The sequence below is a fragment of the Plectropomus leopardus genome, chromosome 15 (genome assembly GCF_008729295.1).
Source record: "Plectropomus leopardus isolate mb chromosome 15, YSFRI_Pleo_2.0, whole genome shotgun sequence".
NCBI lineage: Eukaryota > Metazoa > Chordata > Actinopteri > Perciformes > Serranidae > Plectropomus > Plectropomus leopardus.
Window position 1 is genome coordinate 82,374 of NC_056477.1, and position 22,867 is coordinate 105,240.

The window sequence follows — 22,867 nt, forward strand, 5'->3', positions numbered from 1 at the left end:
TAAGGTATGTTCAATATTCATAAGAGGGGAGGATGTGGTGGAAAGAAGGCAAAGCGTGTCAAATATTTTTTTTTTAATCACAGAGGAAGGACTTTTGTATTTTTTTTTTTTTTTTTATTTTGGGTGTTTGAGGGGGTGGCCATACAACTTTAAATTGCTGTATTTTGCATTCATTGCACTGCTGAATTTGGCCTTTTTTTCTTTAAAAAATGTTGTTGATTTTGGGCATATTTTCTGTAAATCATATGGGCCTTTGTATTTATTTATTTATTAATTTTTTAATCCTTTGATTTTTTTTTTTCTTTTTCAAATTTTTGTGGTGGTTTTCAAGGTCACCAGAAATGATGTTATGTACGTTGAACATAAACATTGAATTTTCAAATTACGACGTGTTTGTGCAGAGATGTACTGGGTGGGAGCCAGTAGTGCTCTACGACTTCATATCTCTGTAATATAAAGCCACCATATGCGAAGTTAAAGACCTAAAGATAACAATGTCACCATGAACTGTAACCTGTTGTTGTCTGTTTTTACTTTTATCTCCATTTGTCTGTTACACGTCTACATGAAGCATGCTGTCCACACTGTGGTGTCCTCACAAAGGTTAATGAGACTGGACTGTGTTGTCAGTATGAAACACACATGTTCTGTCTCTGTAGACAGAGCTCCCTGTTCTCTCTTTTATGCCCGTTAGTTAGTTATTGCAGTCAGACTGTAACATACGTTCATATGTGCAGAATGTTTAACATCTCTGAAGAAATGCTGCAGCTTCAGTTGGACTCGTCTTTGTTTATGATGATGAAGAAGGAGGTAATCGATGAAATGTGGCAGAGACGCCCGACTTGTTTGGGGGTAACTTTTGCAAAATTACAGGAGGCCCAGAGGCCAGTCACAGCAGCCCTGTACAGTCCCGTTTTGGGGATTTTAAAACATTTGTAGGATTTTAGGACATTTCTTAGATTTCAGGACGTTTGTAGGATTTTACATCGTTTCTTTTTTCTTTGAGAACTTTCCAAGGATTTGAGGACATTTCGCGGATTTTGGAAATTTCTACAAATTTAGGATATTTCTAGTATTTTAGGACATATCTAGGATTTGAGGGTACATCCTGGATTTCAGGACATTGAAAGGATTTCGGATATATCTATGATTTCAGAATGTTTTCAAGATTTTAGGATATTTCTAGTATTTTAGGGCATATCTAGGATTTTAAGACACTTCCTGGATTTAGGACATTTCTAGGATTTTAGGACATTTCCAGGATTTCAGGACATTTATAGCATTTTGGACATCTCTAGGATTTTAAGATGTTTTTAGGACTTCAGGACTCTTCTAGAATTTTAGCACGTCTCAGATTTTAGGGCATTTCTAGGACTTTAGCACAGTAGGATCTTAAGGATCTTAGCTTGGACCTCTTTATGCACTGTGGCACCTTATGCATACTAAAAGTACAAAAACAATTCCCATTGTGAATCACTTTATTTTCATTGTGAATTTGGAAATGGTTGAGAGGCGACCCGGCACCATATCGGGGGCCAGATTTGGCTCGCAGGCTGTAAGTTGAGTTTCACTGGTTTATAGTGTTGTCCTTGATGATTTTTTTCTTGTCACAGAATATAGTTTATTTTTGGATGATGAATAAAAGGCAACACAAGCAGACTTTTCAGTGCCATGTCTGGAGGCCGACACTCTTGTATTACAAAACATTTCACTGCAAGATAACACTAATAGTGTCAGGAATACCAGCACTGATAATACTAATAATTTGAGTAAAAGAGAGAAAACAGATGTCCTGTTCTTCATTAGCAGCGGACACGAACGATGACAAATGACAGTGGTTGTGGTTTAATCCGTGTCAGCCAACCCTGTTGCTCTGTTCAGGGTCTAATAGCAGGGGATAATAGCTTCTCAATTATTCATATTGCCCCTGCGCTCTGTGGAGAATACTGTCACACAGCCTCTATATGTCTTGATCTAATTAGCTGGAGGAGAGACAGAGTGGGAGGAAGAGAGAGAAGGAGATGGAGGGATGGGAAGGAGAACAGCAAGACGGGGAGAGGAAGAGAGAAAAGAGGGTGAGACAGACAAGGAAAAAAGAAAGAAATTAGAGAAATGGAAAAAAGAGTGGAAGTGGCGTTTTGCCTGGAAGCTTTGTAAACACGCTTCAAACAGTGTTTGTTGTAGAGAGACTTCCTGACTCCACGGATCTCTTCTCCACATGACTTCCATGTCGCGTGTGTGTTTGTGTACATCTGCTGGTGCAATATTCATATATAGGCTTCGTCTCTGGTGAATTGTAAAGTGACGTCGTCATCATGTTTAAAGCAGATGTTTTTGTTTGCCTGTCGCATCCTACTAGTTCTCATGTCAAGAACTTTATCACTTCATTCAGCTATTAAACTTACTGAAGTTCGAAGTTCATAATGTTTTAACCCATCCTGGAGTCCCCTGATGCTGCAAATGAGCAGGACTGACCCTGATTTATTATTATTATTATTATTATTATTATTATTATTATTATTATTATTATTATTATTATTATTATTATTATTATTATTATTATTATTATTATTATTATTATTGTCTTTGTCATTATTATTATTATTGTTACATTTGCTTTCCTGGTCAGCAGCAAGAGGATGTGAAAGGATTTTGATGCCGCAATGACTTTCGCATTCCTTGTTCATATAATAATAATAATTGTTATTAATCAAATTACAAATCAAGTTAACGGCTGTATTAATGATGATTTCTGATCTTTTTTTTTTTTTTTTTTTTTTTTAAAAATAAAGCAGGCCTCCCAAACCCATGGACCAACAGGTTTGGAAGGCAGATTTTCTTTAAAAATCCCCCCCTCCCCCCAAAGAGTCAATCTCTTTTTTAAAAATCACTACATTTTTTTTCTTTCAATTTTAAAATGTTAATCAAAAAAAACCAAAACAATTTTCTTTTCCAAAATTGCCATATATATATATATGTATATATATATGTATATATATATGTATATGTGTGTATATATATATGTATATATATATGTATATGTATATATATATGTATATATATATGTATATATATGTATAGCTAATGCATAGTAACAAAAGAGAATCGATAAGGTGTATTGATGGTTGTTTCAGAGAATCTTTTTAAAATCTGCCTCAAAGTCAACGAAATTTCTGGGAATTTTTACTCGGTTCACATGCAGCTGTACTCTTACTTCTTTATAAACCTCTTTTTTTGTGAGTGCTGACACACGAGGCTGCTGTATTTTTATTATGTTGCTGAAGCTTAACCAGAACTGACAGTTATGAAGTAATATCAGCCTGACTCTTGGAAACATGGCAGAGACACGAGCATGAATCTGGTCTTGAAATGCTGTATAAATAATAAAATGAGCTTATTTGACAGCAAATATATGCAGTGTGCACTGAGCTTATTTGACATCAAATATATGCAGTGTGTGTATACACACACACACACACACACACACACACACACACACACACACACAAACTGTGATGTCAGTGTGGGCTGACGACTGCTTATAAAACAAAGAAAGGGATAAAAAAGGAAAACAAGATTATTAAGATGCACACACGTGCAGTATCAGACAAAAGGATTTGACAGGAAGCTACACGCCAAAAATAAAACTTTATGGTAGAGAAAGTAAAGAAGCTATAAAGACAGCCTCCCTCTGCAGAGATGAAATGAAATCTTAATTGTCAGACGGACGGCAGTATTCCCTGATTGAGCTGTCTGCACTTTTGTGTTCATTGCAAAACACAAAAAGGGGCCCGCTAAATGAGCCGGACGGTTACATTAGGCTTTCTCTTCTATTGTTTTCTCTTCTATTCTGCTCTATTGTGTTCTACTCTCTGTCCCTGCTGATAAATGAAGTGGCCAGTCAGGTTATGCTAATTGATGTCTCCTCCTTTGCTTCCTTCCTCTTTTCTCCAAAGTTCAATTACACTCATCCACTGCCATCCATCACTGGAATGAAGCTGGCTGTGGGGCTAAATTAAATGTGCCAATTTCAATTAGGCAGCGTGAGTCGGTGCAGGGGACATAGGTGACTGTGGTGGAAATTGGTTAGTGGAGAGGGATTCAAAACTCGGGGTGGTGGTGGGAGGGTGTACTGGGGATGTTTGGGAAGCAGCTCTGAAAACTGCTCTGTTTACTGTTTTATTAAAGCTGTTTAGGAATGAATACAGTTTATGTTTTTGGTGTAAAGATGTTGTTGCTCCAATTGGGCCCCATAAAATCTGATTTATTTTTTCCTTCATTATGTAATTCATTGTTTTACAATTCAATATTAACCCTTAGGGCCCGCTTTAATATTACACACTCATATCGCTCTGCGCACAAAATGTGCTTTTCAAAATCAGGCTTTAACAAATATTACACATTAATGTTTTCAACTTTCACTGAGTTTTTTTTAAACCGACATCAGTCCTAATCATAAATATTAAATATTCATGAATTGTCAGAATTTTAACCCTATGAATGCTAGGTTGATGGTCATTATGTTTTGAAATGAAAGACTTTGACAGCTGTAGGATCAAAAATGTCACTTTGAATGGGTTTTAATGGACCGGTCTGAATGTAACAGTTTAGTTTCCACAGTATTATAGACTTATTGTAGGAGCTGAGTTGGAAATTCCAAGATTTAATAAAGACACATAATCTTGCCAAAATGTTTGCCATATGCATGAACACAGTCAAAATAAAAAAAAATTAAGGATGAAAAGCGCACAAAAATAAAACAGTCCCTAAAAACAATCACTTTATTCATATAGCACCTTTGAAAAGGTTTTGAAAAAATGTTCAGATCTTAATCAACCTGTTGAAGACCTGTGCCACAGTCTGTGGGTCTAACCACAGAGCTGCGAGTGATGATTGCTTCATTCAAAAATATCTGACGCTTCCTTGTGGCGACCAAAAAAGCATGGGACAACAGGATTTTAACCCTTTAGGCTCCAAGCACATTAGTTTGATTTCTTTCAAAAGTATGTTAAAAAAGCAGTTAGCAGTTTGGCAAGACATTTACTGCAAATCGCGAAACAAAAAACAGAAACAAACAAACAAAAAAAAATATTTTGAAAAAAATCCATCAAATGCTGGGAAAAAATGTCTTGGAAATGTAAGTATTATCATAGATTTTAAATTTAAAATGTTTATTATAATTATTGGGTCATTCCTTCCTAAGTTACCTTCTTGCCATGTATTCAAAATAAATATAAAGCCTATATGCCCTGGTTTCAATATTTTCAAACTTTGTGGCTTATTCAACAAATGTCCCGATTTTTGGGTGTCTTTTTGCGTTTTTGGGATGGATCATGATATTATTTCAGTGCAAAACTAGCTGCGAGTACTACTTCATGGATCCTTCAAACAGGATAACTTTAGAAGTGCTTCATAATATGAACAGACTTTATATGATATGATAAACAGTGAAAACATTTTATTTCAGTGATATATCCGCTCAGGGGTTGCAAACACTGCATTAAGCATGAAAACTATACACAATAATGTCCTTTGATATCACGTTAATGCCTGTTTGGCGTTGTGTGCGACCTGCGGTAAATGAGTACAAATCTAAATGGAGAAATATGAAGTGTGAGAGTTTTAGAAATGTGGAAATTATTCAACACCACAACTTAAAAACACTTATAAAAGCACCATGCAAAGTAAGATCAACCTACTATAAGAAAAGTGTACGGGAGACAAACTTGTTGGAAGGAGAGAAGAGGCGTGAGAAACCCCAGACGGCAACAAAACAAAACCGATGAGAGAAAATGATTTTGGAATTTATTGCGGTGGAGGACCGACCCTCATTTCCATGAGGTTTCTTCGCCTAATTGAACATCTTGAGTGTCGCTACGTGATGCCAAACCGACACCAAATAGCTGTCCCACATCTATGCACGCTTGTGAATTCTTCTCAAAGTGCTTGGAAAAATGTTGCTGTGGTGGTTTTAAAAGCTGACATGTGGAGCTCAAACATGTGGCCTGTCATCAAATTTCACACACTAACTGACATTAATAGTTTGGCGATGCAAGATGGTGACAAAACTAAACACAATCATGTCTTGCACATGGGGAAGATGCACGATGGATTTAAAAAGTATGCATGCCAAGTGAAGATGCTCAGTAACTCTTTTACAGAGATAAAAGGTGTATTTTGCTGATTTTAAACCAGCCTTATTTCATAACAATGTGTATAATATGGGTCAATGACATGAGATAAACCTCCCTTCATCTAACCAGTGCCTAGATCTTCCCTCTATCTCGAGGAAAACTCCAGATGACACATTTTGCGTCAGTTTCTCTCAGGTTATTGTGCCAAGTACAGGCTGCACTTCAGCATTTTCATATTGCCTGCCACCTGTGTAGCATCTACATATTATGCTCTAGGTATCCTTCTGCGTCTGCGATTAACAGTCTGGGATGCCAGTACAGTGATGTCAATAAAAGCACATGGTGGGATTACGCTGCAGGTGGTTATGTTCAGGCAACCAACGCTGAGACGTCAACAAACGCACATGCTGCCACTGATGGTTAGGATTACGCAACAATGGCCATGTTAACATGTAGAAAATAACCTGTTGTATCAAGGTGGATTCGAAAGCTCTCTTTTGGCATATGTAAGTTGCATAAGTGGCTGTATTTCTGAATGAAAATGAGCGTAACAAATGCATCCTATAATGCCAGGCTTTTGGACTGCATCATATATATATATATATATATATATATTTCAGACATGTAAAACAAACAAACAGAAAAGATAAAAACTGAGCAAAATGGCATGAACAGAAATGAATGTTAACCTCTACAAAAACTCAATGAATAGATTCAAATTAAGTAACAAGAAATCACATCTGACATCTGAAATTACATATACACATAAAACATAAATACATTCGTAAACATAATATGCGGTCATACATATGTGTATGCACATTGAATGACACACATGAATTTGTAGTTTAAAATTTTTGCATGAACTATGAAGTTAGTAAATCTCTAGATTCATCCTTTAGATGATGTCAGATAAAAACCACCCAAGCCCTGCCAACAACTCACTGCTCCCAAAACTTCTAATCTTCTCACATGTTGAAAGGTGTGCCGCTGCTCCAAAGATCCTTTCCCACCCTAAAATAAGACTGCCTTCACCTCGGCATCACGCCTGTTGTCAAAGCAGCTTGTTTAATAAGCAGCAAGCCAAAGACGTTTCTTTGTTACCGGCTTGTTATTAAAGCTGCAGCAGCATGACGACAACAATCAGAGGAGTTTCTTTGTGTTGCTGTTGAAGCGCCTCTCACATGATAACTAGAACTCTCTGGGTACCAGACAGGAACGGCTGATAAATAATCTCCTCTTTACTGAGGACTGGCAGGCAGCGGGGCGGAGGAGAAATAATAATTTCCCCCCTTTTCTCTCAGTATCCTCAGCAGCGGACCTGGTTTTAGCCATAACCCCCTCCTCCCTCCCTCAGGCTGAAACAGGCTGATACTTTACAGAGAAGTGATTTCAAACTTTTAAACGGTTTCTCTGTGACTTGTATATCCTCTAATTGTTATTCATAGCTCTGTCAGGAGAGGAGGAGGAGAGGGAGAGGAAAGAATCAGGAGAGGAGAGGGGAAAATGTCGGGGACAGACGATGGAGGAGAGGAGAGGAAAGGAGGGCAGATGGGCGGACAGAGGAGATGAAATAGAGGAGAAAAAAGATAAGAAATGAAAATGGACGGTCTCAGATGGTGAGGAGGTGAAAAAGAGGAGAAATGAGTAGAAAATACAGCAAAAAAAATCAGGATGAAGACAAGAAACGAGTCAGGAACATTTGGGAATTCATACTTTTCTCATAAGCCATTCAACTTACTTACCAGTTAGGCACCTCAGTTGCTACAAAACATGTTTGCATTGTGTGTTATTATGCAGCGAATACATGCTGTGGCTGCGTGTTATGTTTAGGCACAAAACCCACTTGGTTATGGTTAGAAAATTGTCAAAAAATGTTATTTTGGCTTAAAATATCAATTTCTCTCTCCATTATCCTGACAGGAAACACAGTGAGGTCTTGTAAAAAAATATGAGTATGAAAACTTTATTGTTGAAATTTTCCTCCGTTTTCACTATAAAACATGTCATAAATACATATGTAGCCGTTCCCAGCTTACTTAACCCTTAGGGACTGCCGCATTTAACACATTTTTAACTATCCGTTTTTTTGATAAGTTTGTCTGTGTTCGTGCATATGGTATACATTTGGGCAAGATTGCATATTTTTGTTTAATCTAGGAATTTGCAGCTCAGCTCCTACAATAAGTCTAAAATACACTGTGGAAACTAAATAGCTACATTCAGACTGTTAAGGTCAAAAAATGCTCCATTGAAGCCCATTCAAACTACTACTATTGTGGCATATTATGACAAAACCTGACATTTTAAGGTTAAAAATTTGAAAATTGATGAATATTTTATATTTATGATGAGGACTTGAAGAGGAGGACATTGGTTAATGTATAATATTTTTTAAAGCTTGATTTTGAAAAGCACTTTTTGTGCACAGAGTGTTATGAGTGTGTCTGCTATTAAATCAGGTACCAGTGTTGTAAGTGGAGGCATTGTGAACATTTTGTAAAAAATTGGTGAGTATTTACCTTGAGGAATAAACTGCTGTTAATGTGTTTATGTATTTGTTCATTGATTATAATTGGCTGCCTCAGATCTTTGCTCTTTCATATGTTCATCTCCTTTGTCTAAATCATATTTATTTCCACTGAGCTCAGCAAGTACCACTTTTAATTAACACATGATAAAAAGATGGACTCTTTATCAACAACCACTTTTTGTTGCACAAAACCCGCTGGAAAAACACTGACCGACTGCAAAAAAACCCCACACATTTTGTGCCTAAAAAGCAAATGAAAATGCAGCAATGACTCACTCAGACAGAATTATTGTTCGCTTGGCAAGTGTCTCACACAGGTGTCACACCACCCACCTTCCCACCACCCTCCAGATGACAAACTCAGCTCATATTATACGTCACTTTGGAAATTTTAATATATTATTAAAAGAAAAAAAAAGCAAATGTAATGTAGTCATGGTATGAAGAAACATGAAATGCCAACATTTTCTGCTGGAGACTGATTTGAGATGTGTGACACATCACTACAACATAATTAAAAGTATTTTCAAATTTAAACTTGATGTGGGAATGTTTCTATCTCTCTGTTGGGTGCACATTTGCTGGAGCTTTTCAAATTGCACACATTATATCCACTTCTCAGGCTTCACACAGAGTCTCAACATGTCAACGACTGTTGGGCTGCTTTTATTTGGTGAAGTAATTGCAAAACGCTTTTACCAGCTTTCTTCAGAGAGAATAAAATGACACAGTGAAAATTCAGCAGTATTTGAAAAGAGGAGCAGGTGTTTCAGGTGAATCGGGGTTTAGCTAGAATTACTTCACCGACATTTGGGAAAGTTTGTTGTTGTAATATCTCTGAAATAGAGGATTCACCATGAATGAGGACTTTTTGAAATACTGTGCCGACAGATTTGTGGCAGACGTGCTGTTGTGATGAATCGGAGAGCTCTCAAGGTGTTCTGGAAAATCTGTTATCAAACACTTTGAGCTTTAATCTGGATCCCAAAAGCCTGACTAAACAGTTTATCTGTGTCTGAAGAGCCCTGACTCAAATGAAAACTCACCTCAAAACAGGAAGAAGTCGTTTTCATGCATATCCTCATTGCAAAGTTACTATGATCTAGAAGGGCAAAGGCTCTGTCAGCTGACTATGTTAACGAGGAGTTTACGCAGGACTCCTTGACATTTTTATATTTTGGATCAAAACTGTTTCATCTCAAAAACTGACAGGAAAATAGCAGCCCAGGTGCCAGAGGAAAATGTTGACATGCGTTTCCACAAACTACCTGTACATTATATGTGAGCATTTCATATGTATCTTAATGTTCCTAAAGTGATAATGTGTCTGAGCTGACTTTGTCATCAAGAGGTGGAGGGGATGGCGGATGCTGTGACAACTTGGCGAGACGCCTGCCAAGCTGCAGACCAATGTTAAAGAGCAATAAAAAACCCAAAGTAGTTGTTTTATAGTGAGACATCATTGTTTTTTTCAGTTAAGATAATGCCAAAAAAGGGGTTGTTTTTCATCGATATTGAAGGCTGCTCCAGCAGTCATTGTGCTGCCAAACCTGTAAGCCTGCTGTTCACTTCACTTCCTGAGCCAAACCATGATGTTCTTTTGTTTTTTGTTTTTAAAATCTAACCAGCTGGGAAATGTATGTATATTTGCATTTACTTCCTATCCCTCATGTATTTTTTATCTCTATTCCTGCCGGAGATCAAATTTTCTTTCGGGATAATAACAAAGTCTAAGGTGAATTTTTTTCATTAAAACCTAACTACACACTTTGGTATCCTAAACTTAAACTTGTGGAGTTCAAGGTAAATACAAGATGTTAAACACATGTTAGTTGATTTTGTAAAAGACTGCATGCATCTAACATGCAGAGAATGTACATTTAAGTGTATTTAAAAAGACAGTGAATGTGAAAGTGGAACAAAATGACTTTCTTTAAAAAAAAAAAAAGATTTGTGATTTTAGCCAAAAACAAATCATAACCAAAGGACTTGTGAATGCATATGTAGTTTTGTGTTTTGTTGCTGTGTTCTGACCATAGTTTTTATTCATTGTAGAGTTTTATCCAGCAAATCAATTTGCAATGTCTTAAGTGCAGTTCCCGTGCGCCTGAAGCTTCAATTATGCACCTCAGTCTAACCTGTCACATCAAACCCTCCAGAGACATCACATGTGCTCAATTAATCTCCCTGCTGAAGGAACATTTTTCTTTCTTTTTTATCGCTTGGACGTAAAGTGTACAGTGAGGAGAAATTAAAGGGAATTATTGATGTTACCTTTTGGTCCCATCGAGTAAAATTTCAGCCACTGTAAGACATTAATAAAATAGTTTTATTCTGCACAGACACGCATAAAAATCTGACTTGGTCAAAGCAGCACAGTGCCATGAGGCATGACTGATGAATTTCAAGCAGTAAAAAGATTAAAAAAAAGGTATTGTTTGGAAGGAAAGTCCCAGATTGGTCAAAACTGAGAGGGAAAAATTATTTGAATCATAATTAAGTGATTATTCTAAAATATTTCCACATCTACTGTAAGTACTTTTTAACTATTGCCTCAACAGTGGTAAATAATCTCTACTAGAGCTTAGTTTTTTAATTTAAATAACCATGAAACTAAAATGAAGAGTCTGAATTGAACCTAATTATCATCCAGACAAGTCAGAGTTATATTTTCAATGGATATTATCTGACTGCTGCGTATCAACAGCAAAGCATGTTTTCACTCAAAAATACCATTAAGAGGGATGGATGCAAAACTGAAAATCAGCAATAGCGAGGGCTCCATTCATGTTTGTTTACCTTTTATTGACCACTACTACCAATGGATAGATGACAAACACCAACCAAATTTTGTCCTTGAGTGTCATTGTCCAGTATGTTATGTCATTGTACAGTCTGCATACATCAGACTTAATGTGGTACCAAAACTTATTAAGATCCATGCCAAAGAGTTAAGCTCAACCACACTTTTAGGTTTCAAAAATCTTAAGTTTGCAGGAGGCTGAAGAACTTTGACCAGTTACACAGGGGTTCTGGTCAGATCGGTTTTGGTTTACTGATGTTGTCACAGTAGTGAGTCTGTTCACCATTTGTTGGCTTTAATGTACTCTGACGGAGCATGTATGTATTGGAAACACTGTGTATTTACAGATCTGTTTTAGGGAGACAGTAGGCGAGTTTCCATTACAGATTTGTGCAAAACTTAAGCGATATTTTAAAAATTTTGATGAAACACAATTGTGAGATCACCTTGTTTCCACTGAATGATGTTCTGTGAATTCTCTGGTGATAACATCCCAGTAATCATGGCGATGGATGTTCAAAACATTAGCAGCTTTATTTCTATTTAAGCCACTGCACTAGCCGTCATCATTTCCAATCCAAGGACAGGTAGGCGTGTTATGGAGCCATGATGGAAAGGCGAGCCCCTTATACGTGGGAGCGTAGATGATCCTCCAAACTTTCTCAGAGTTATATGATGCAGTAACAGCTCTTGTAGCTCCTGCTGCATCATGAGGGAGCCAGTTCCTACTGACAAGCACATAGACACAGCATCATGTGACCTAGAAATGCCCCAAAAGGGTTCTATTGCAGTTTTGCAAAATATGGCTTTTGAATCACCTAAAATACCACCTCATGGGAGCGTAAAGTTTTTTGCAAAAAATGTGAGGGTTTTAGAAATCAGTAGGTGTATTATATATTTGCGATTTCAGTTTGCACAATTTAAAGGTAAATAGAAACCTGCCGACTATTACCCCAGGATAGAATAATCCAGCTTGAATCACAGTTTTGTGTTTCACACTCTTACTGACCTTTGCAGCAGCAGCTCCATCACATACAGTAAAATATGTACAGTGTTGTGAGCGAGCAGCAACAGTTGTTGTGCTGTTTTGCTGTACTGTTGCTGTGTCCCCAGTTTACCATAAACATCCTCCAGTAAATTATTTTACCATCTGGATGACTGATGCAAATTGCCGGTGTGTATGGGCAAAAACCAAATTACCAGTGTCCCGTGGTGATACTAATAACCAGGGAGAGCTTCAGCCTGCATTTCTGTGTAACCATTAGAAGTAAAGCAGCTCGATTGTCTGGAGGTTAAGTCAAAGTTACAACAAAGACTTCAAAGCATCACCGTGAAGAAAACAACAAACAGCACTAGATGCTGCTGGGTTCAGAGTGAAAGAGCAAAACACGAGAAATAAACAGTAGAAAGGGCGAATAATGATACAATTTCTTTGTTTCTACGCGGCTGCCTGGCTGGCTGCATGTCACCCTATTCTTTAATCTGTTTAGGGTCTAATTGTGAGTAATGACGCTATTGGCTGATATGGCTTGTAGCTCAGCCAGCCCCTCTGTGCCCACGCTGCATATCCAACCCATCTGTGAGCCACACACACCGCCACAGCACCAATACACACACCAAAACAACTGTCATGCCCACACAGAAATACAGAGACCCCCGCACATGTACACACATCACTGCAGCAATCTGCAAACACACACGCATGCACACACTCTTCACAGCAACCGTCAGCTTTAGCACGTTGGCTAACCAGCAAAGAGGATTCATAACACACCAAATTAGCTTTAGATTTGCAATGAAAGATCAGTTCATTAAAAATGCATTAAATATGAGCTGGTTCAGTTGATGCTAAATGGAAGAAGGGGGGAGAGATTAATCTCGACTCTCTCTCTCGTCCCGGCCCCTCCTTTTATATTCTCTCCCGCTCTCTCCTCCTGCCTTTTCTGCCTTTATGGCGCCCGCAGTATCGCATCTCAAACGGCTGTAATATCTTCCTTTGTGTCAGAGTCAGTGTCGCATGTAACCACCATGGTGCAGAAGTGTCCTTTCAGCCTGTCCATCCACTGGAGATGCTTGTTTTGGGTGCGCAGCAGTCATGCACTCGAGGTTTTTTGTGGATTCAATCAGATAACAGTTTTGGTCGGACCAATCAGAGAGCTGTGACTTTTGCAAATCAAACATGAGATGTCTGATTGTTCCAGACAGATGACCGATGAAGTTTGTTTGTTTGAGAAGTATATATATATATATATATATATATATATATATATATATATATATATATATATATATATTAACAGTTTTTGGCTGTATAAATTATGTAATGTTTGGTAATTTTTTTGGAGAAAACATGCCCTCCAATTCCACAGGCCTGCAGGTTTTGAAGGCATGTTTCTTTTAAAAAAACACCAATAAAAATAAAATAAAATAATAATAATACAAAATCACCCAAATCATTCTGTTTAAAATGGCCAAGAATATTTAAAGGGGAAAAGCCAAACATTTTAAAAGAAAAAAAAATCTTTCCTTCAAAATTGCCAACATTTTTTTCTAAGACAACATGCCTTAGAATTTTCTTTAAAAATTGTGAATAAAATAATTAACAGTATACAGCCATTTAAAGTTTTGTACTCCTCCCCTAAAGCAAAAAGAGGTTCCTCTCCAGAGCCACTACCCTGTAGGCATGCTTATCACAATGCAAACTGTAGTTCCTCTATGTACGGCTTTAGGAAATCCAGTCACAGTATAAGCAAAGAAACAATTTTGTGGTCACAGACCTGTCACCTACTGCCTGCCGGTGTGATGGGATGATCGAAGCCGCAGTGAAAGCAGAAGAGTAAGTGCAGGATCGAGAGCTGGCAGCAGAGAAGAAGGCAATTCGTGTGCAGGATTATGTGAGACAGAAGAGAGGAATGTGAGACAACTTCTTTGCACTTGTATTCTTATCTTTGTGCAGGAGACGCTGAGGTCATAGCCTTGCACAAAGTTTCAAGTAAACTAATTTACAAACAGACTTCATCTGATACATGCAGGGACTGGAAACTGCTCCAGTCATCCTCAAATCCAAAGTCATGTTGGAACTTGCAAACAGGAATGATCATCTTAACCCTTAAGGACTGTTTAGGTCATTTTAGGCGCTTTCATCCTTTGTTTTTTTTTTTTTATTTTTTGGCTGTGTTCATGCATATGGCATAGATTTAGGCAAGATTGTGTATTTTGGTTTAAAATGTGAATTTTGTGAATTTCAAGCTCAGGTCTTACAATAAGTCTATAATACACTGTGGAAACTAAATTGTTATGTTCATATTTAAATGAAACCCATTCAAACTAAGATTTGTGATCCCACAGTCATCAAAGCATAAAAACATGCATTGTATTATTTCTGGGTGTCATTCTGGGCTTTTGACTTGGTATTTGTAATTATTTTCCAACTGATGATATAATTTTTTACCATATTTGGCATATGGAGAATATACATGCTATGTGTGCTGTGTGTGTTCAGTTTGAAAATGAGGGAGAGAGGGACGGAGCGAGCCTGTGTCTCAGTGACTGAAGGTTATGTAAAAGCAATCAGTGGCCTGTTTAATCTTTCAGAAAGAGAGTTTGCTCATTTCCATAATCATCATCTCTCTTCCCCTGATCCCCCACGCTGCTGTGCAGCAGAGCCACCAGCCCAAAACTCGCCTGTGTGGGATTCAGAGAGAGACTCCCTCCTCGTCTCCCCTGGTCCTCTCCCCTCCTCATAATCCTGCTCTGGTGTCATCGTCGGCCACACTCGGAGGTGGGGTGAAAAGCTGGCCGTCATAGATGCGGCTAAGACGTGATAATCTCAGACAGTCTCTCCTGGAGGGCACTCGAAGTGTTGCACTCGGTTGTACACAACAAGTGACAGAGAGAAGTTCAAACCCTGCTTACTTTCTCTCTGAGCGTCAGGCCAAATCCAGCATTAAGTGGACATGATTATCAGAGAGGTGTGCAGGGAGTGGGCTTAGAATCTGCTTAAACCACCCAAAAACACTTTGACTGGAGTATATGATGCCTTTATTGTAATTTAATTGTTATTTATGACATCTGTTGCGCGTCTGTCCATCCTCGAAGAGAGATCCCTCCTCAGCAGCTCTTCCTGGGGTTTCTTCCATTTTTTTTCTCCTGTTACAGGGCTTTTTATTGAGGAGCTTTTCTTTAGGTGATGTAAGGGTCTAAGGACAGAGGGATGTCGTATGCTGTAAAGCCCTCTGAGGCAAACTGTGTTTTGTGATAATGGGCTTAATAAATAAAATTGACTTGACTTGACTTTAGCCAGGATGCATTTCAGTTAAGAGCTTTAGTTATAAGAGTGACATTAATGTCTGCGGGCCAAATCTTGCCCCCATTAGGGTGCTGGGTGGCCCCCAGCCATTGTCTGATTCACAATAAATATAACACTTGAGATGAAAATGCTTATTAGTTTTAAAATTATTTTTTGGGGCATTTTTGCCTTTATTAGACAGGACAGAAGCTCGATAGCGTGAAAGAGGGATAGAGAGGGGATGACATGACATGCAGCAAAGGGTCGTGAGCTGGAATCGAACCCACACCCCCTGCGGCAAGGACATTAATTTATGGGGTGCCTGCTTTATCCACTGAGCCACCCGACACCCTGACAATGCTAATTAGTTTTAGTCACATTTTAGTCATTTGTCATCCTCCATAGTTTTAGTCTAGTTTTATTTTTTTGCAGGCGAGCAAAACATCCTGGTGCTGTCTATTTACTGGAGTTTACAGTCAGGTGTGGTGCTCCAATCTCATACTTTTTTATATGAAGTCCCAGTGTTTCCTCTAGGATTTTTTTCAGCAGCGGGGGCAGGCTCTCCGGGGAGCCGTGGCGGCGTAAAACAAATGACGCTTTTTAAAGGCTGAATGTAAAAATAAAAAATAATAACAAAAATTCAACAATAAAATAATAAAAACAATAAATAATAATTTCTTGATGGGGCTGTAATCAGTGGCAAAGTTTGCACCCGGGCTCAGAACAATGGATTTTTCTTGGTTTTTTGTAGAGCAGCTCTAAGGCTCTGTTGTACGGAAATTCCCAAGAGGCCCGCTGATGCTCAGCAGCATACATGCTGCACGGTGATCCCCCTGCAGCCTGTTTCTCAAGTCAGTCTTCACCTACAAATAGAAACAATAATTTTTATTTATTTTTTAATTTATTTTTTTCAACCCATTTAGGGTCCCAGCCTGATAGCCTGTGTTTCCCTTTATGTTTTTCTCCTCTCCTCTCATCTCTCTCTCCGGCACCATCTACCCCAAAGAGTAGATACGGAGCAAGATAGTTATCTGCCTCAGCACTCGCGACACCCAACGCAGTGCAGGACTGTGCTGTGATGCAGCAGTGGTGTATTTGCAATTGAAAAAAAAAAAAAAAAAAAAAAAACCCCAAAAAAACGACATTTGAAGGAGCGGGCCGGTAGGATTGTAGAGGAAACACTGAAGTCCTCATACAGTGTTAGAAAATGGTTTTAAGCACCGCTGATGTTGGCTGTTCTTTTCTCCCCTTATTTTGAATGTCAAATAGTCCACATTTTCATCTCATCAAAAAAATGAGACTTGGATTTAGTTTTTATTAATGAGATCTATTTTTAGCTTATTTTTAGCATGCTTGTCATGACAAAAACAAGACGCTGAGTCTTGTTTTTGTCATTGAAAGAAATGTCATTGACAAAAAATGTTGTCATAGTATTCGTCAGCTAAATTAACACTGCCCTATGTTACTGAAACTGGCCTCAACTCTGTTAGCCAGTTTAATAGCCTAATTTTATACTAATCACATCATATTGCTTATGGTGAGCCCAGTACAAGCTGGATTTAGTGCCTTATTTATTTATTTATTTATTTATTTATTTATTTATTTATATTTTTTAACAATGTCATAAGATGACAATTCCGGCAGTTTGCATCAAATCAGACTGGTTTAAGCTCATTCACTGGAGTACTGAGTTTACATCTGAATATAACATGATAAATGTATTAGTATGTATTAGGTAGTGAAAAGCCAGTAGAAGGAAACTTTACACATCAACACCACATCTTTTGCAATCAACTCATCACTCATTATATGCATTACGACAGATGCCTTATATAGATATTATTCATTCCATTCGCAGCCACCTTTTTTTTTTATTTCCCTCCATACCGCACCATTTGCAGAGGTCTTTTTGAAATAGATCTGCCAATAGGCTTGAATACCAATTTTTCCTCAATCATTTGGGGCCCCATTTAATCTTCCCATGACACAGCTTTGAGCATCAACCCAGATTCTGACACATAATAGTCCAGCTGGTGGCTTCAAACGGTGCTGAGCTTTTATCTCAACTAATTGCCAACACAACCTTCAATTTCTCTGAAATTGCATGAAAACCCCCAGTTTTCTGTTATTTCCCCAGGACATGCAGCAGGTGCAGATCATAGCTGAGAGGTAGCCGCTGCAGTCGTCAGGCCACAGTTTGCTGCTGCATTGATCTTTGAGAATTAAAAAAAGGTTTTTCGCCTGAGGGCATGCCTGGCAGTGTCAGCAGTCAGCATCATTATCAGCTTTTGTCTCTTAACTTCAACATTTGTTGTCATTTTTAAAGATGGACTTTGTTTTCTAATGATGTAGTCTCATTAAGAAAGTGATGGTTTGAGAACTTTTGAGATATAACTTTCCTTCATCTGTTGTTGCTTCATATTCAGGGCTGGGAAATTACAGTACCAGTACCAAAACCAGTATCCTTAAAGTGATACAGACACTCAGAGGGCTTTACTTGATAATCTAGTGATTAAGTGATCATTTTCTTGTCAAATTTGAATCCTTTGTTTTTTGTTAGTTTTAGTCAACAAAATGTGCATTTTAGTCCACTTTTCATCATGGAAATTTTAGCCCTACTTTGATCACTGACAGAAACAAAGATAATTTTCATATTTTTTGTCAACAAAATTAACACTACACGGTTCTGTAAACTTTTTTTTTTCTTCTTAATTTAGTCATACACCACAGGTTTAAAATTTGGGCCAGATTTGGATATGGATCAAATGATCTTTGTTATAATTGAAAATAGTTGGAAAAGAGTTAGAAAGTATTTTTTACTGTATAATATCATAGTGTGGGAGCTGTGTCTTTGGCGTGTCAGTCTCGTTTATTTTACCATCTGTCGGCTGCCTGTTGGATTGAAGTTGAAAGATGAGTGTAACTGCCAAACTGAATGACTGATAGACAAACAAAGATGCTAACTATCTTTTTGTTTGATGGCCGACTCCTTAAATAACCAAGTTTCCACTTCACTAATTAACTTACAGGGTGACTGACTGATGGGTTAATTTGCTGTGTCGTTTCTTTCTGCAGTTCATTCAAGGACACGAAGCTGATGCAAAAACACATTCCCCCTGCATCTAACCAACTTACAGCCTCACTGGCAAACTGGATGAATAACTACATTACTGACTGGCTGCCTGACTGGTTAATTAACTTACTGTCTGTCTGTTTGTAGCGCACCCAAGGACATCCATCCAGCTTGTACACAAACTATTTCACAGGCGCACACACACAAACACATCTCCTCTCCGGAGTGACGGGAAGAATATTTCCCTGTTTACTCAAGTGCCACTTCATGATTAAAAACTAATCAGGCTGCAGCCAGCCTGGGATCCCCCTACACACTGACACAGAGTGAACTGTAATTATCTTAACAGGGGAGTGAGAGACAGAGAGACATGGACGGAGAGAGAGGAGAGATGAAAGTAAAACAGCGAGAGGGGAAGGTGAGGTGGGAAATAGAAACGGAGATAAATCAGGAGTGGTGTCAAATGCAGAGAGATCATAAAAATGAGATAAATGTTGATAAACAAAGAGGAAAAAGGCGTGCAGCTGCTTCTGCTAAAAGCCTGTTGGCCTTGATGATGGTGTATTATTGTAATATAACATGAGATGGAAGCTTTCTGTTAAATGTGGATTCGACATATATCCAACAAACTTTCGTGAGATGTTTGTATATTTTAAAGGTCCCTGGCTGAAACTAAATCTCCTCATGAAGGCCTCCAGCTCTTTCACAAAGTTTAAAAAGTACAAAGGGGAAAGAAGGAAAAGTACACTTGAGATGACTTGCAGTTTTCCATTCTGCCTTCTCTCAAGCTGCTGAATCATGCTTCCTTCTCTTTTTTTACCCCCCAAAATTGCTCAAGTGCATAAAGGCTGCTGCATAGAAACAAATAAACCGCGTTAACTCTGACTCAAAATGCCAATTATTCCTCCGAGGGGGAAGTGATTTGTTATGTAGTTATATCGCTTTTCATTACACTCGGAAAATTGACAATTAAGCCTCCACAATTCAATCATTGGATCTAGAATAGATTTTTTTTTTTGCACTTGTGTGTGGAAGGTGAGAATAATCAAATGTGTGAAGTTGTCACAGTGTTCATGTCAAGATTGTCTGTACACGTACACACAAATCAGAGCGAGAGAGAGCATGAACACAAGGTGAAATAATAATAATGTTACTACTAATAATACAAATTGGATTTTGAGTGTTATCATTGAGGTACTGTTAAATTATTTTGCCATACTTCACTTATTTCATGGAAGTGTGGGTCAATACCTATATTAGTAATATGAAGCCATTGTTCATATTACCTAAAAAAATGAGGACATCAGGACTATTTAAACTAAAAGATTTAATTGAGTTAGACATTATTATTTATGTACGAGGCAAAAAGTAGATTTTTACATTTTACAAATTTACAAAAGTTGTTTTTATGTCGGAGGATAAGAAACCGAGAAGGAAGTTCAATTTTAAGCACCATTTTGCTCATTAAAGCAGATGAGTATTTTAGTGGCCGTCAAACTGTGAATTTCTTTACTGAATGACTTAAATGTGTTCTTTAATTTTGAGAAGACATATAAAGACAAAATAATCAGACCATATGAAGTTATCAGGTAAAATCTGTCCTCTTGTTGAAGATGACTTATTGAATTTTCTACATGTTTATTGTTTCTCTCAGAGTTTATTTTGAGTGTTGTTTTAAGTAACAGTTACTGACAGACATAATTTTGTAAAATCCGATTTAAAAACATGTCTGACTTCCTATTATTATTATTTTTCATGACACAATTTTAATGCTTTTATTAAGTATTTTGGTTTACTAGCATATCTTTTCTAGCTTAGGTTGTAAAATTTTCAGGAATATAAAGCATTTGAAGATACTCCAAGAAATGACATTACAATAAGTAAAATTACCAAAGCAGGAATTGGTAGACTGTTTTTATTGCAGAGTTTAAAAGATTTTAAAAAAATAAGAATAAAAATCTTATAATTTGATCTATCCCCTTCCCTTTATTGGAACATCCAGAATCTATCATTATAAAAATGTGATTAATTGTTGGTTTATCTACTCAGTTTTTGTGTAAAAAGAGAGTTTGAGTTCGGTCAAAACTGAAAACATCATCAGAACTTGATGGGAATCTTCTTTTCTCCAAACTAAGCTGAATTTAAAAAAAAAAAATAATTAAAAATGTTGGTGCAGCATCCTGCTGATCTTGTGATGGCTGTTTATACTGCTAAAAAATCTGATTACATGCTCTAATAACATCACATTTGGCCCATTAGCTATTAAAATGTTTTCTTTTCTTGAAGCAGACAAACTTGATTGTCCTTGTCTCTGCATCTGTCTCTCTCCCAGCTGGAGACGCCAAGTTTGCATAAACAGGTGCAAAAGTTCACCTCCTCTCTCCTCCTTCTCACCGCATCCTTTGCTTTTTAATCCTCCTCTCAGACTCATTCCTCTACACGTCCTCTCCTCTCTGCGTCCTCAGTCTTCCCCCTGTCTCACCTCTAACTGGCACACACAACAGTTTACGTGTCCTCCTCCTTTGTCTGATTGATTCCCTTTCGATTTCCTCCTGTCTCTTTCCTCTGTCTCCCTGTGGGACACAGAAAGAAAGGTTCAGTCAGGTGCAGGAGTTCACCTCTCCTCCCTCCACCTCCCTCTTCCCCAGTGGGACTGCAGTTAGCAGGAGGCACAAATGTTTACTTCTTTTTCCACCTTTCTTCTTGATCTTTCATCCTTTTATTCCCACTCCTCTTCCTCCCATCTCGCATACTTTGCTTATTCATGTGTGGAATTATGTTTCTGTCTCCTTTTTTGTTTGCTTTATGTTGAACTATGGGTAGCAGCAGTGGGAAAGGTCAGCTCCTCATGTTCTTTATTTTGTCCTTTCTTTCAACTGGATTTAAATAATTACATAACTTTCGACTTTTTTTGCTTTTGGGAAAAAAGAAGTAATTTCACGTAGAAAAACTACCATCCTAAAGGTAAAGTAGAAACCCTTAAATGAAGCAGTTTGAGATGACACGATCAGCAATCAACATGATTAAATAAATAAAAATTCATTTTTTAAAAGTCTTCTTTGATTATACACTTAACAGTTTCGGGTTTTGGGCTGTTGGTCAGACAAATCAAAAAACTTAAAAAAGAAAATTGATTTGATTTTTATCACGGCAAAGAGCAACTTAACACCTCATTGTCCAAAGAAATAGAACAAAAATAACAATAAATTAAAAGTTAAAGTTGAAAACTACAATTGTTGAAAACAACAATAACAGTAACACTAATAATAAAGTGAAAGTGTCCGAACACAGAGAAAGAAAACTGAAGTCAAATTGTTTTTTCAAGGGTTAATTGCTAGTGAAACTGATCATTAGTTGCAGCCCTAACTTATCGCCGCATTCTGAGATGATCAATTTGATATTGTAATTCAAATCAGTTCAGAGTGATCAATAATATCTCATTTAGAAATAGAAAGAAAAATATCTCAATAATAAAACTGCAAAATATTCTCTTTCCTTTCCCCTCTTTCACTGGCTGCTCATTCTGATCTATTTCCACTCTTTTCTTTCACTCCTTCCTTTGTGTCTTCTCTCTGTCTCTCTCTTTCTGTATCACCTCTGTTGTTGTGCATCCAAAGTGCAGTCTGACCTTTCTCAGCGCTGCTCCCCGAGGAGTGACTGAATGAAATCTGTGTGTGTGTGTGTGCGCGTGTGTGTACATCTCTTTGTATACTTTGTGTGCACATGACATTTCTTTATGATGGAGGTGAATGAAAATGGAAATGTCTTTCTAAAGGTGTGTTTGTGGAGCCGGTGGCTTAATAAGCAGTATGAACGTGATTAGAGACAAACAAAGTTTCTGAATAATATTTCCTGGTATCTCTTACACCCACAGAGGCAAAAAAGGGTTCTGATACACTGCAGAAACTAGAAAGGACGTGTGTGTGTGGGTGTGTGTGTGTCTTTCTATGTTTAAAAAGCAAACAGCTGAACAAAGCCACCAGATGGACCAAAGTTCAGTCTAAAAAGGGTTTTATTTTTAGCCAGACCTGTGATG